The following is a 13,072-nucleotide window of genomic DNA, read 5'->3' as shown; positions in this document are numbered from 1 at the left end:
TCAACATTGTAGTTTGGAATAATTACAGTACACCATCCGGTTTGCTATAATTAATCTGTACCGTAATAGTATGGACTATCGCAATTATTCTATCCATATATCCTTCTTCGAAAATAATAATCTCGTAATTACCTTTTCGTTTGTTCTAATAGTGTAGATTCCGAGAAGAAACACGGCTAACACTGGTCCACTTGCGATTGCATTGAAAATAACACTTGCTTCAAGGACACCATCAAATGATCCAACAGAAAATGCTAAAACAATGCACAACAATCCGTAGAAGAAAGCTGAAAATGTGGAATTGAAATATCATTATTTAATTACACGAAGAATATTTTGACAAAAGCATTTCTGAAAAAATGCCGTGTCAATTTGTGTATTACATTTCTTTTTAGACTTAGAATTATATACTAGAAAAACAAGATCGTACTATTTATCAAAAAGAAGGGAATGTTTGTGGTTTTATTTAATTTTAACTTCATTCCTAATTAGCGTTCGATGTGAACGCGCTTCATGTTGATGAATTCTGTGCGTTCAGTATATTTAATTTATGATCATCTCACATACTTTCAACGTTTGCATCATAAACATTCTCTTGATAACGATCATGCAGATCAGAAACACAACTGACTGTGTAATAACGTCATTATTATGAGATTTTGCATACTAACAACAGTGATTCTACCTCTAATTCAGATCATTAGAAATACTGCTCTTAATAATCTAAGATTCATTATTTCTCATTCTTGTAAAAGTGAAGAGATTGTTTTCAAAATTCTGAAAACTAGCCTTTGACTCAGCTATGAAACAATGATATTCTAATTGTATTCGGTTAATTGTTTTAGTTTAAACTCAACCAACATTATCAAATACACGCAATTTCCTATTTAAGAAAAGTGCTGTATTTAAAACTGCGTGTATTCTCTGAATATTTGCATATTTCAGCAAATAAGAAGAGATACCAGATGGAAATCCTTTTACTCTAATAGAGATAAATTCAGATATACGACTGCATTCATGAATTTAATAGGGCCAATGTTCCTAGCATACATTGATTTCCGACAAATTTTGAAATGTCCTGTTTCTGAAAAAACATCAACGATTTCACAAATGGCATATATTTTTTTAGCAAAATATCACAGTAGCCGTCCGTATAAACATAAGAAATACAGACATTTTCCAAAATCACTGTTTTCAGCCATCCCATAAAATACATCTAGTGATCCACTGGATTCCACTTGGATTTGTGAGAGGTATCATCCATCAATTCCTCATTCTGTCCCAGCGAGTAAGAAGAAATTATCCTATTCGAATTAGAGGGAAGGCAATCTAGTGTTTCGTCCATTGGTATTTTCGGAGCAAAATGTTTAATCATCATATGATTCCCCAGATACTGATCGCTTTTATTTCCATCAATACTGCTATTTGGATTTGCAGTTTGTGGTTTAGATTTTTATCACTTCTAGTTTTCTCCTCAAAGCATAATACTAATCGAAAAAGACATTCCGCTAATCAATAATAATTAAGTAATTCACAATCACTACTCTATTACCACTCTGGATGGGCTTATGTGTCCTAGTAGACGACCAAAATAATCATAATAAAAACAACAACAACAATAATGAATTTAAATGAAAATTTAAGTGTAACTTCCTAATGTCTGAGTTCTTTACGAATTCTTGTGGACAGAGGTGAATAATATCGAGAATCATTTTGGTAATTAGGAATAATATTCAATATAGTTTTGATGCGCATAATAAAAGGCTATCGTAGAATGCATGGAATGTTTTTCATTGAAAAGTAATGATAAAAAATTGCTTATTTCTTGACATTATTCAGTGTTCTTGGTGACTTCGGATTTTATTTATTTTACACATAAAACTTTAGCAATACTAAATATTATTCATAGCATACTTACTGACGAATCTGGATAAGAGGAAACTGTGGTTGGAAAAATATCTGAAGCAGGAGTATGGTTTTATTGCGTCCTTCACCGTAACCGTAGTCAAAGAGTTCATCGCAGACGAAAGAGTGCTTAACCCTGCACTTATCACACCACAAACGCAAATACCGGACAATCCAGGATAAGAAGAGAACAAAACCATAGAAAAGTAGGCAAAAAGCTAAAAGAAATTTGAAATTTAATAAACATTGAGGATAATTTGAATGAAGATGAATTTTAAAGTCAATTGTTTTATTAACGTAATACATTCATTAGACTTGTAGATTTTAACTTTTTCATTGGTCCTTTAGCATTTAAATAATATATAATGTACAAGTGTCATGCTCTTCAGTAAATATGAATTGAAAACATAAATAATCTTAGTTTTTATCATCTCTTGTTATTAATTCGCAATCCTTTATTATTTGTCATTATTATAGTGCATCTAAGTAAAACACACACGTTAATATAAAGCAAAACAAAAAATAATAATAATTCCACGAATAGGCAAATGGAAACTAATGACTAAACCATTAGTGGAACAGCGAGAAAATCCAGAAGAAAATATGTAATTAACATTCTTGGAACATGTTTGCTTAGGTGAAGTGGCTTCCTGAAGAACTTCGCATAGCTCCATGAAAGAACCATGCAATAATATGTTTACCAGAATTCAACTGCCATGTGTGTTTCGTTAGACATCGCAATGGTGTATGCATCTTTCAAATTCATGAAATACGGTTGATCTTATTATGTATATAGTAGTAAGGTTTCTGCATTCACAAATGACAGAGAGGAGAATACTCTCCTCTCCGTGAAGAGTATGGATGAGGATCTTAAGGATAAGACTTATCCTAAAGGCTCTTATTTATTGAAGGTGAGTTAGCAGTTCTCATGCGGAGATGGCAGATCAGTAATATGGATTTTTTTTCATCCTAGAAATCAGTCACAATACCATAGAGAATTGAGGATAACACGAGTTCTTCAGATCACCGCATCTGTGTCGACCGCATTGCTGGATAACACAACAACCATCCCCAGATGAAGCTAAAGGTAATATTATGCAAAGTGCAGAATGGAAATGATATGATATTCTTGCTTAAGTTGCCTGTCGTTTCATCATATTGAAACCTATAATAACGATAGCGCAGTCATCCTTATAGGTTGAAATAATTATGCTAATAATGTAGATCGTTGAATTAAAATATATTCATTTTCTTTTCAACAAATATTTTGTTTTTGATGCAAGCTACAAGTATAAAAACGGGCCTTCACTGTTCTTGGCCTTCTTTAGAAAGGCTATAGAATGAAAAATGGCGGATAGGATATACCGGTTTTCGGAATGTCTGATGCGCCTGGTTGATCATAAATAACTTTGCATTATATCTAATTTCCAATTGTTACTCCGATTATCTTTTAAGATAATAAAAGAAAATAGTTTACGATTTTCTGAACTTTCGGTGTTAGATGTAAATCTATTCACGTAACTTCATGTTACATTTAAATGTAACTCCCAACACTAATATTGTGCTCAGTCATTACAAATGTTGATAGTGCTGCCTCTACAACACTGATATGCTGCAAAGTTTCGTTGTAAGGCTAATATAGCAATAACAACTCGACCAACGATCGACCAAGTATTATCTCAGTGTTGAAGATTTTGAAAAAAGTAGCTAGGGCTTGCATTCAGAAATGGCTTGGCAGTGAAGCTCTACTTTGCAATTGACAACATCGGTTTACTAAGGGAAGGTCATGTTTAAGCAACTGGCTCACATTCTTTTAGCAATGCTACCATTGAAACTAGCATGAATAAGAGGAAGGCTGATTGACAGATATCAAAAAATGCGATATGGTGGATGTGGGCCTGCAAGAATTAAGGTAACAAATGGTGTAAAACAAGGATCAGTGCTTGGTCCACTGATCTAAGCAACTTAAAGAGTTTTAAAGAAGGACGGTTTAAAAATAATAACATCAAAAACAAACTGATTAACACATATAATTGGGCCAACAAAACAATTGCTGAAGTTACCGAAGAGCTAAAACAAAGTATTACAGCGACTTCATAGAAAATTAAAATATGTGAAGCAAGAATAAACCAATATGTACAAAATATGCAATTTCGACAGAACCAACTTCAGTTCTTCCAGTCTCTCCAGAGAAATACAAATGCAAACCATCATTCACCCGGAAAAGAAGAAACACTCAAATTTTGGAAGTCAATCTGGGATAATCCTATTGAACAAAATAAAGATGCTTCATGGATTAATGAAATAGAATCAGAAATGAAACAAAAACAAATGCAAAACGCCATTATCACTAAAGAAATGGTCAGTTCTCATGCTAGAAAATTATAAAACTGGAGTGCACCTGGCAAAGACGAACTACGTACATGGATTTTGGTTAAAACATCTAACCAGTCTACATGATCGAATTTCAGGACAATTTAATTATTTGTTGCAGTCTGGCTCAGTGAAAGACTGGATGATATGTGAGCGCACTTTTCTTTTCATGAAATAAAAGGATAAAGATGAAGACCCAAGTAACTATCGTCCAATAACATGCCTACCAACCATGCTTAAGCTGTTCACTGCAATCATAACAAATTCTATATACCACTACTTATCAGATAATCAGATTTATCCGATTGAACAAAAGAAGAAGCAATTTTCAAAATTCTAGAGGAACAAAATACAAGATCCTTATTAATAAAATGATTCTCAGAAACTCAAAAAGACGATAAACTAATTTACACATGGCATGGATAGATTACAAGAAAGCATTCAATTCCCTCCCACACTCCTGGATCCTAAGATCACTAAACATATTTGGAATTAGCAAAAACACATGTTCGTTTCTGGCTATTGCTGTGAAATCATGGAAAACAACATTAATAGTGAATAATGAAGCATTTGGAGATTTCAGCATTAAACATGAAATTTTCCAAGGTGATTCCTTGTCACCATTGCTCTTCAACATTTCTTTGATACCTTTGTCTATGATTCTGAAGAAAACAAAACTTGGATATGAAATTCCTAAATGAAATTTAGGAATTTCATATTAAAATATGAAACAATATATTAAAATATATTTTAATATATTAAATATATTAAAATTTCCCATTTGTTGTATATGCATGACTTGAAGCTATATGGAAAATCGGCCCAGCAAATAGATTTTTTATTCAACATAGTTCGTATTTTCAGTCAGGACATCAAAATGGAATTTGGTTTAGATAAATGCGCAATTTTATCTATTAAACGAGGAAAAATTAATGACGCTAGCAATTTTAATTTTGATCAAGAGAAATATATAAAAGCAATTTCAGCTGACGAACACTATAAATACCTAGCAATATTAGAATCCAATGATATTCTCCACTCGAAAGTTAAACAACAGGCAGCACCAGAATACATCAAAAGGGTTAGAAATATTCTGAAAACAAAACTAAATGGATTACACACAATTATAGCAATGAATTCTTAGGCTATACCAGTGATCCGATACACAGCTGGCATAATAGATTGGACAAAAGAAGACCTGGACAAACTAGACCGCAAAACTAGAAAACTAATGACTATGCATCATGCATTACATCCAGGAAGTGATGTTGCGTTGTATCTACCGAGGAGAATAGGTGGACGGGGTCTGCTGCAAGTGAGACAAACTGTGGAAGAAGAAGAAATTGGTTTAAGAAATTACATCGACAATAGCTCTGAACCAATGCTTGAAGCAATTACACAAGGGGGTCTTCTAAAAGCAACAGGAAATAAATCCGATTACAAAAAGGAACAACAAAATATCCGATATGTACGCTGGAAAAATAAACCCTTGCATGGCCAATTTCTTCGAGATACTGAGGACAAAATTGACGTGAACAAGACATGGCAATGGCTACAACACGGATACATTAAAAAAGAAACAGAAGGATTTATTCTAGCAGCTCAAGATCAGGCATTACAAACTAATGCAATCGAAGCAAACATTTTGAGCATCAATAATAACAGCAAATGCAGATTATGCGATCAGAAAGATGAGACTGTAGAACATCTAATCAGTGCCTGCAGCAACATAGCTCAACCTGACTATAAATACCGCCATGATCAAGTGGCCAAAATAGTTCATTGGCATGTATGCAAAAAATATGGCTTTCCTACTTCTGATAACTGTTGGCAGCATACAATAGAGACAGTATTGGAAAACGAAACAGCAAAAATTCTCTGGGACTAGAATACAAACTGATCGGCATTTGGAACACAATAGACCTGACATCACAATTATCAACATCGACAGGTTTGGAGTATCTATATTGCAGTACCTAGTGATAATAACATTAACAACAAAGAACTGCAAAATATTACTAACTATCGAGATCTAGCATTCGAAGTTGGCCGACTGTGGCTTAAACACACCAAAGTCATTCCAATAGTTATCGGTGCACTTGGTGCAAATTCAAAGATAATAGCTATCCAACTATTTACAGCAATTAAAAATGAATGAAGTGACCCCATATGACCTTCAAAAACAGCATTATTTGGAACAGTCCATATTTTATGACGCTACCTGTCGAACTATTCTTAGATTTTTGGGTAGAATCTGAATTGTTCTGTATCACCAGTCAAATTGTTGTTTATATGATATCTTGTTTTGACTGTGTATCAGTTATGTGAATAAAATAATAATAATAATAATAATAATAATAATAATAATAATAATAATAATAATAATAACAATGAAAACAACTTTAAACAACTGTAAGAGCTTGCCCTGATATTCTACGCATGCACTTTCAAGACTGGTTTCAGTAGTTATATTTTCCTCTCTGATAGATAGATTTTTTAATGGCAAAATGATTTGAAATTATAATAATATCTTCCTTTGCCTAGTGAAATTTGATGTAGTTTGGTATTAGGTTATTTCGTTTAGGTTTTTTCGTTAGGATTATTAAGATAAACGAATTTGTCTATAGAACATGAGAGAGTAACGTATTTCTGGATTCACCAGTTGTGATTATGGGGAATTCCATCTTTATCTGGTTATATACTATTATTTTTAACTATTATTTATATCGCGAGAATTATTTTAAGTGAAGCGCTGATTTTAGTTTATTTTTATTTATGTTTTAATCGACAAAATATCGAAATCTGAGAAACATTGTTTATTAGCCTTGATTGATTGAAATATCGATTATTCTCCGTAGCGCAATTGGAAGAATAGCGGAACATTGTTCTCTTTGATTGAAAGAGACCTACATTCGATTCTTCTCATTACGAGGGGAATCCTTATAGGGTTTTTTTCAATTTAAGTTGAGTTAGCCGATATCGTACGGATGTAGCATGTTTTTTTCCTCTCGGAATTTTTCATCCAGCGCACGGACAAATCCGCTTTCAGAGTTTACAGACAAAAATACTGTTCTTGGCGTTGATGATAGTAGTGTGGTAGTAGGAGAATTAAGTAATAGTGGAGAGGGTGAGATGTATTTGGCGAGGTAGAATAGTGTGTCCTCCCGCGATGAGTCCTTGGACTCCGTGGAGTTGCCACGTAATAATAGTAATAATAATTAAATGGCAGGTAATTAATAGTAATACTAATAGTAATAATAATTAATAATAATTATTTGTCTAATTTCAAATAAACATACTGAATGTTTTCATGTAATATGTGAAACTATGTACAAAGCATACTTGGAAAAACTTACGTTCGAAAATCGCGGGTCATATAGTTTTTTAAAAGTTGTAAATGATATAAAAGATAGTGGTAGTGGTTGGTTAATGCAACCGAGAGCCACAGATGAAAGGATCCAAATTTAGTCCACGGTCTTTCATTCTTTCTCAGCTAAAAAGGAATGTCGTACAAAATTTGAATCCTAAATCTCAACGATGGAAATTAAAATTAAAAAAAAAATAAATAAATAAAAATTAGTTTATATAAATTGATAAAACTGAATCAAATCTCACTTAATGTTAGAGTAAAAACAATATTATTCCTTCACGATTTTTAAGATTTTATGAGACTATTGAATTAGAGAAACTCATAATGAATAACGAAATGAACCTCAGTTTTAATACTTAACCTCGTTCCGATCAAATATCTACTTTATTTTCATTAAATTTTGATTACTTACTTGGTCTGAAGAGGTAGCCGCTGCTTTCGGATCTTGCAGTGGATCGCATGTATAAAAATTAGCATACATTACAAGACCTAAAATAAGGCAGCATATCAGGAAAATGAAAGTAAGAGTTCCTCCAGTGGTAAGAATCCTGGAAGTAAGCGTAAAAGATGAAAATTCTGATGATAGGCTTTATCTTATATTTAACAAGTGAAAATAGAAAATAAAATACATATTTTGTAAGAGTTATAATATCTAAATGCATTGGATGCATTAGGAATATGCAAACAAATCAGGTTCTTTCTGCTACCTAAAACTGGCCTGTGGGCCATATTTATCTCTCTATGCGACGAAAGAAAAATAAAATAAATGGACCCTTTTTCTGATTTAATATATAAGCTTAATTGTAAAAATATCTTATAATTTTTCGACATTTTTTGTAAAAATCCGACGATTATAATATGATTATTTTTATGCTCCATATTGTTTTGTTCATATAGTAAAACATATTCGTTCAGTCAAATAACATTCACAGCAATAGCAAGCTAGCTGCTATTGAATTAAATTTATATTTTTAAAAATAAAATTATAAAATTGTTAGTTTAGATGAGCCTGTGCAGCTCATCGAAAGTGATGTTAGTACTCTTGAAAAAAAAAAAAAAGCATCATCAGTTCGATTTGAGTTGCCGAATATATGAACTCTTTCTAAGCCTTTTTTCGATCTCTGGTACGGACAAGTGGATTTTTTTTATGGAAAATCGTGTTTTTCTTCCCGTAACACCAAAGAAAATCGACCCTAGAAACCACACTGTTTCAGACATTAAAAATCATATAGTGTTAGAATTAGTGACCACGAGATGGAGGTACTTTCTGAGCCGTCTCTTCACAGCTAGGTGCTTTCATCAGTGAGAGCTTCGGGCCAGCTATCTCTGATTGGCTATGGAGATTGTACTGCCCACTCAGTCTCTAGAAGTTAGGGCTAAAACGGCATCGCCTACTAACTTAAAGAAAATAACAGTCGTTACCTGATTTCTATTTTTCTTTTAATGGTTTAGAATTGGAACTCGTCCGTTAAAAAAGTAAACAAGAGATAAGGAAAGAGGTGGGCGTTACTGGCTGACATGCTGCTTCGATTGACCGCTTTAGGGACAGGAGTCGTTCTGAGAGAGAATATAGTTCAATTATAATTACGTAAGGTGGATTAGCTGCTGTCATAGCTCTTATGCTGTTCCACATGACTTGCATTTTAACCGTATAGTAAATCGCGAAACGTTTGTATTATAATATGCTCTTGAAATTATGGTCGTAGCATTCAAACATTGTGCGAAATAATAACAAAGAAATAAAAAGAGATATGTACATGTAAAATAAATATTTGGATTAAAAAAAAGAAATGAAAATATAATTTCTTATATTCATTTGATAATATCCTCACAAAAAACAAATAATACTATATGTAAATTCTTCTAACTCATTTTACTCCATAATGGGTGTAGGCAGAAGAACTCTTTAGATCTAACTGACTTTTCAAAAATGAAAAGCCAATTAGAGCTAAAGAGTTGATTTGTTGACTTCATGTCTGCCAACAATTTTAAGGTTTTAGGAAATGGCAAACAACTCTTATCACATCGTATTACTAAATAGGAGCAGTATATTTAGGAGGAACCATAGCCCAATTGGTATCTTTTGGATGGAAAGACCAGGATTGGAATCCTTTCTGAGACGAAAAAACGTAGAAGAACTTATTCAAGAGAAGATGAATTAGCTGATCTCATACATAGATGGCAAGGTTTCCCTCCGGGAATCTCTGGGTTTTCACAACAGGCAAACCAGATCGTAGAATATATGCACTTTAGAACCATATTTTACAGTAGGCATGAACTAACTAATTTATCCTAATAAATTAAGGTCATGAAATTTGAGGGTGGATATTTAGCCATGGTGGACTGTCAACGATTTTAAGAGCCCGTAATGATGATGGTGGAGCAGAATATTATTGTCCGCCATAGTACGTTTTACGGTGTACTATTCGCATTTCATTTCAGAAACTAATTTAGGGAAAAGTCTTTTCATATGCACATGAATAAAACCTGCCACTTTTTCTTCACGTAAAACTATTCATATGTGAGAACACAGATAATGAATATCGGAAGAAAACTATAAAAGGGAAATAAATCGTTTCGGATAAATGAATAGATTTTTTTTATTATTGTTTGAAATTTAAGGAAACGTTTAGTTTGTTTTCAATTAATGTTCCTGAAAACGTTTCCTACACATAAACAGCTATAAGAAATTTCTATTATAATAATGTAAGAAATTTCAAATAACAACAAGAAATTATCAGATATTTTAATGTATCTTACCATTTAGCATCAGTAAATGATTTTGCAGCAAACACTCTTTGCAGAAAGGTCTGACTCGTTCCTAATAATGCAATCGTCAAAAGAACATTGCAGATCATCACGTTCCAAAAGTTGTATCTCTTGGTCATATCAAATTCGAAGCTGTAAAGGATTTCATTCTTTATTAAAGTTTATTTCATTAACATTATAAATACTTATCATTAGTGTTAACCGTTTTATCAGGATTGTAAAGCTAAAACAACGAAATGTTGGCAGATTTCAATGTAATGAATTCCATTGCATTGTAATTACATATAATTAGACCAAACCTAACTTGAAACTAGGAATATTTCCTAATTATTTTTGAACGTTATCGAAGCCGTCGATGATATGTAAGATACTAATTAAATATTATTTATCATTTGAATGCTTACGTGGGTAAATGTAATCTGTCTCCACTGATTGCAATCTCAAATACATTCTTTAAACCTCCCACAAGGGCGGATCCTTGTCCTATCATAAGAAATAGAGCGATGAACATCAGCACAGCCTGACATACATCGGCCCACATAACAGCCTTCATTCCACCCTGAAAAAACAAATTTAGTTTTCAGATAGTGTCCAAGTATTGTAAATAGTCATCATTTTTTTTTTTTTACAGATCAGTTCTCACAAAGAATAAAATGTTGGCATATGTAATTATACCTGTAGTCATAGAACAATATCATTTGTTTTTAAAGCTGTTTTCGTTTAGATTTGTATTGCTGTTAACATTTATTCACTTACGATATTCAAAACACGTTTATATTTAAATAGAAATATTGAATAATTTCACAGATACCTGTAGGAACAAAATGAGTCAGGAGGAGCAATGTAATGAAGGAATTTCTATTAATATTCGTAACTGATTTACGATATCATTAATTGACCTATGCATAGGTAGTTCAGACCACCGCGAAGAGGACACGGTAAAATAGCTGGACCGGTTTACGACGTGTAACAAGTTATTGGTTCTTCAAATAAAAGAAAACGCCTGAAATGAAAGTTAACTCAGATTTCTGAATGCCGTGGATGCGAAATTATTAATATGGCTATGCCAAGAGTAATCAAAAATATCAAATTTATCAAAAAGGTATCAAAGAGTTATCAATGAGTTTCTTCAGTATTACAATTAAGTTATAGAAACCTCTTCGAAAACTTACTTGAAGATGAGTACAAAGCATGTAGAAGTTGACATTCTATTAACTTTGCGAGGTTAGGTAATGAAAGAGGTATCATATGAAAAAATGGACAGGGATACAATCGACGGGATTCCAACCTGGAATTCGGCACCATCTTATGAAATCAATTGGTTGTAGTGTATTTTTGGATGTAAATTGCGTACGTTGTACTAGTCAGTTTTTAGAACGGAAAAGCTGAGTCTGCGGGAGGAAAAATCTCCACCTCACTATGAGACCGACTAACTCACCTTCAGATAAAAAATCCTGGCATAGGACCTTTAGGAAAAATCCTAATGGCGTCAGAGGAGATTTGAACCAAAGTCTTTTCAACCAAACGCTTCGTGTACACCGAATGAGCTACGGAGGCTCCTCTAAATGCAATGGTTTCAATATAGGAAAGTGTCATTCAGTTTCGACAAATTCATTTTATTTCGCTTTTTATTTATTGTCCGCCATGTTATGAAAAACCTCAAGTTCATAAAATGCATGCTTTAAACAAGTCTTCACTCCAAGCGGGTTTGTTGATAATGTTTAAAGCAACATTAAGATTCGTTTTGCACTGCGTGCCAACAGTGTTCAATAATTTGATTCTTTACCCTATAGAATACATTTTGCTTTGAATTTGTTATATACATATCGGATCCTGAATAATATACGCACAGAATAGTAAGGATAGATTACAGGTCCACACAATAAAATAAAAATAACAAACATTAATTGCCAAATAATACAACTGAAAATTTAAGAGCTTATCAGTGGCAGGAAGGCGTGACCGTAGAAAGTAGAACGATGTCGTGCAATATTTCAAGTAGAAACATTTCACAATTAAAGTTTATAATTTTTATTTCCTTGTATGTGTAAGTGTAATGGCACAATTATCTCTCAAGCATCTGTTATGCACAGATAGTTTAGTAAAATAAGTACATCTAGAAAGTGGCATTTTTAAAAATTTTAAATTTTTGTACGCACATTTATAAAATTCAAAACAGAAATGAACAACAGCTCAAACATTTGAAGTAGTCAATACCCTAGGCCCATTTTAAATATGTACGATGTCTAAGTCAAAAATAAATAATTTACATGGTCCTTACTATTGCAGAGTAGAAAGTGCAAATGAGTCCAATTATGCAGATTAACATCCAGTCTGGTATTCCTGTAACACAGTTTATGCTCACAGCCGTCGCATACAAAATTACGGCAGCATGGAGAGTCTGTAAAAGAATTAATGAATAAATAAAACCATTTATTATTTAAATAAACTGAATAAATATTTTTAAATATGAAGTAAGTCTAGTGCAACGTAAATTATAATGTTTTCAAAATATACTTACTGTTTGCATTAAATATGCAAGTGACGAAATAGTCCTAATGCAGTTCCCAAACCTTTTCTCTAAATACTGAACAAAAAGGTCATTTAGAATAAAAAATCATGAAATGCCATGAAAATTTCATGAAATTTCATGAA

Source organism: Typopeltis vanoorti, chromosome 6 (assembly GCF_054136105.1).
Source record: "Typopeltis vanoorti isolate ZY-2024b chromosome 6, IOZ_Tvanoo_1.0, whole genome shotgun sequence".
Classification (NCBI taxonomy): Eukaryota; Metazoa; Arthropoda; class Arachnida; order Uropygi; family Thelyphonidae; genus Typopeltis; species Typopeltis vanoorti.
Note: the sequence above shows the minus strand (reverse complement) of the source record.